The sequence below is a fragment of the Corvus brachyrhynchos genome, unplaced genomic scaffold (assembly GCF_000691975.1).
Source record: "Corvus brachyrhynchos isolate BGI_N302 unplaced genomic scaffold, ASM69197v1 scaffold94, whole genome shotgun sequence".
Classification (NCBI taxonomy): Eukaryota; Metazoa; Chordata; class Aves; order Passeriformes; family Corvidae; genus Corvus; species Corvus brachyrhynchos.
This window is the reverse complement of record NW_008238330.1, coordinates 6,472,362-6,476,597: the sequence shown is the minus strand read 5'-3', so window position 1 is coordinate 6,476,597 and position 4,236 is coordinate 6,472,362.

Sequence of the window (4,236 nt, the reverse complement as noted above, 5' to 3'; positions counted from 1 at the left end):
GTGAACACAGTCCAAGGTAACAATCTAGCTGGAATGTTGTCTGAAACCTAGGCACAACCTGCTCCACTCCTTTAGAAGGTGGAGCAGGCAGTCCATTACCTGCACATGGAATTCAGTTGCTCGCATTCAAACTTCAGCATCAGGACAGAGAGACATGCCTCTGCTAGAAAAGTAGTTGTGTTGGTTTTGGCTGGGATAGAGTTAATTTTTTTCTTAGTAACTGTGGTTTGGATTCAGTATGAGAATAATGTTGACAACAGACTCACGTTTTGGTTGTTGCCGAGCAGTGCTTACCCTGAGTCAAGGACTTTTCAGTATCTCAGGTGCACAAGAAGCTAAGAGGTGAGCATGGCCAGGACAGTTGACCTGAGGTGACCAAAGGGATATTCCATACTATAGAACATCATGGTTAATATTTAAACTCAAGGGAGTTGGCTGAGAGCTGCCACTTGCTGCTCAATGATGGGCTGGGCATCAGTCAACAGGTGGTGAGCAATTGAATTGGGCATCAGTTTTTTCTCTAGTTTTTTATTTCTCCTTTTCCTTTTCCTTTTCTTTATATTTTACTTTGTTCCTATTCTTAAACTGTTCTCGTCTCAGCCCATGGGTTTTATATTTCTCCAGTTCTCCTCCCCATCCCACTGGTTGGAGGGGCTAGTGAAGAAGCAGCTGTGTGGTACATAGTAGCCAGCTGGAGTTAAACCACGACAGCAGTATTGAAGAAACTGCAGAGTCCTTCCTTATGTGACCTAACCTTGTCTGTCCTTCCCTGTGTTCAGATCCACTGACTGTTAGGAAAATACCTCTGTACAGTTTGGAAAAATAGTCCATTAGTCCATGCTCAGCTCATTTTTTTTTCAAGTCCTCACTGCTAAATGTCCTCTCTTTGGACAGCATTACAAACACAAGATTACCTGTGCAATTTTCTTCACAAGGACTTCAAAGCCAACTTTTACATTATTTAATCTGTCTGAAGACATGTCCTGAGTGGTTATGGAATGTAAATCCCCAAATCTCTCAATTCCCTTTCCAAAAGCAGAAGAAGATTACCAGCTCCCAAAATTAAGTTGTTGTTTAGGTCACTAATATGATCTGAAATTAGGGCATCCAGCACTGTATGATACACAATGGTATATTTTGACTCTCAAAGTTCTCAGTAGATTAGAAAACATAGCCTTAGCATATTATGCTAAGCACTTTATTGACTGGGTTTAGTACAGCCTAACAAAGCCTTCTCAGCAAACCCTACTTGAACTTCCTTGATTAATGCAAGATGCGATGTCCTTGCAGGAGGAACCGAAACAGTTCTTTACTCATCAGGATCCCCTCCATACACCCTGCAGAACAGGAAAAGCAGAACAAACACTTTTTTTCTCCCCAGTGACATTTGACAAAGCTAGCAGAGGAGAGGAGATAGGCCACCCAGAAGGAGGCAGAGACTCAAACATTAATCTGACAGGTCTTTAAATACCAGTTCTTTAACTGAAGACAGATATTTCTCATCTCTGCTAGATTTGACCTAGGATCCCCCCTCCCTTCCATAGTTGCCTCATGCCTTTCTCTTAAAGCTGATGGTTCCTTTCCCTAGCATTCCACCTCTCTATATCTTAAATTCTCCCAGTTCTCACCAGTATTTTAGAAGGGCTGTCAAGAGGACAAGAAGATTGAGAAGAGAGTCAAGTTGCACTAGCAGATACAAATTACTTTTAAAAGGTATTTTCTCTATTGATTTCAGTGGTACTTTACTTCTGATGCTGCAAATTTTATATTATTCAAAAGTAGGAAAGTACTTGCTTGACATAAGTAGCTAGAATTGTTATGCTGCAAGCTGAACTTTAGCTGAACTCTATGGCTATGTTCTATAAGTACAGATGTATTATAGTGAAACCTGGAGGTAACAATCTGAATATTAATAATAGTTAGAACAGACAAAGCTGGCAGCTTAATTATTATTTGAAAATTAATAGCCAGAGTGGACAGCCCCTAGATTGTGGCATATGAACTGTAACAACACTATTACAGCATGGACTACAGAACTGGCCAAAACCCCACCAAAACCAACCTAAGAGGATGTAAAAATGACCACACAGCCACCACTCGATAATGAAACAGAAAACCAATGAAGGGTGACAATACAACAGACCCTAACATGTCTGCTGGTCCAGATTGTCACATGAGGGATGGGGAGCTTAGATTGTAAGGGTGTATTTACCCAGGGATTTCTTTTTCCATGGTCCCTCTTTTCAGGCACTTGGCTCAAGCTATCAGGTATCATAATTGATCTGTGCCAATAAACCTATCTAATAGACACAAGTGCCCAGTGTCAAAAATTTCTGTAACACCTGGATTTTAAGGAAATTAGGTTTGGGGGTTTTTTGCTCTTCTTCTAATCCTGTGTCTATTGTAGCATAACTACAAAACAGAAGATCTACAATCTAATTGCCTTTTCTTGCAGTCAGATCTCCCTTTTCCCACTAACCAGCAAGCTGGCTGGTTCTGTGAAAATATATGGCTATCAGATCTGAGCCTCAGCTGGTTATAACTATCAAATATATCATACTTTTAAAATTGGATTATAAAAAAATCATTCCATCAGGAATATGAAGGAATATTGAGGGTTCTGCTTTCCTCATGATGTTAATGGTTACACACAACCTACACAGGTTTTAGTTATCTGAAAGCTAGTCTCTATTTATTGGCTATATTTTCAAGACATAACATTCATATTTTCATATAATTTTGTAACTACTGATGAGGCCTGAATAACTGTGGCCATTCACATCTTATCACAAATTATGCTCCTAATCTGTTCAGCTAAATTTCAACCACGTTTTATTCCAAGCTATATTTACTTCAAAGTGTGCTGTGACAACGGATTGCTGCCTTTGGTTTGCAATGTGTTAAACATCAAACTTATTAGGTGACAGGTAATTAAAATACAGATTGCCAGCTGAGATCCAAAAGTTTTTCTCTTTGCATTTGCATGAAAAATAACAGTAATTCCTAAAAATAGTTACCTGGCTGAAAGCCTGAGGTGATTTTTAGTACAATAACTACAAAAAGCGCAACAAAACAAACCAAACATGGATAATCGAAGTAAACAAACATGAGTAAAAAGCATAAAAGTGCATAAAGTGATTTTATTTACAAACTCACACTAAGAAAAAATTATTAGCACAAAAAAAAAAGAAAAAGGATCTTGTATCTTGCAAGATTTTCCTCACACCTACAGAAATTGCTCTCCCTTCCCATTAATGAGAGGTAATAGTGAAGAGGACATTTTATTGTGAGTTCTGGGTTTGTGGAACAAAGATTAAGCAATTCACGTCAGCTATTATTTATCTTAATTTTTTTAAATAATAAATTCTTAGACTACTTTTTTCCAGCAGTGTTCTAACTCCAGGTTGAACACCCCAGCATCACCTTCCTGCTGCTGTTGTGCATTGATCTCCCTGAAGATGCTGGGGTCTAGTGGAGTGAGCAAGGCAGGGTGGACCAAGTGACCTTTATCTCAATATTTCCTGGACCTGTCTTTTAACCCTTCTTCCTCTGTTTCCCAGCTACACTGCTTCTTGTTAAAAGATGTGTGTTGTGGATCTAGCCTGCAGCACTGAACGGCAGACAAACCTTATGACATATGTAAGCATTTGACAAGCTCTGGGCTTCAATAAGGTTGGAGACCATGCTTCCCAAAGGAATGGATGGTTTCCTACAGTGGCTGGTCCACTGATTTTGTGTCCTATTTTCACGATGACAGGAATCATGCCTGGATCTCTTCTCTGTGGTGACCAGAGGCAAAACCCAAGGGAATGACCTGAAGTTGTCTTAGAGGAAGTTTAGGTTGGATATTAGAAAAGGTTCCTCACCCAGAGGGGAGTCGGGCACTGGAACAGCTCCCCGGGGAAGTGGTCACAGCACTGAGCCTGACCGAGATCAAGAAGCGTTTGGACAATTCTCTCGGGCACATGGTGTGACCATCGGGGCCAGGAGTTGGACACGATGATCCTTGTGGGTCCCTGTCAACTCAGAATACTCTGTGATTCTCTGGTGCTAATCTCGGCAAAGACAAGGACTGTGCTATGATTCTACACAAGTGGAATCCGGGCGAACGACAGCTAACCAGTCCCTCTGCTCGTTCCGATGGCTCAAGTTGGCAGTGTTGACACTCAAAGAAAGATAAGAGCCTTATCTATGGGCCGCCCGCGCTGCCTCCGCCAGGGCTCTGCCCCAGCGCCG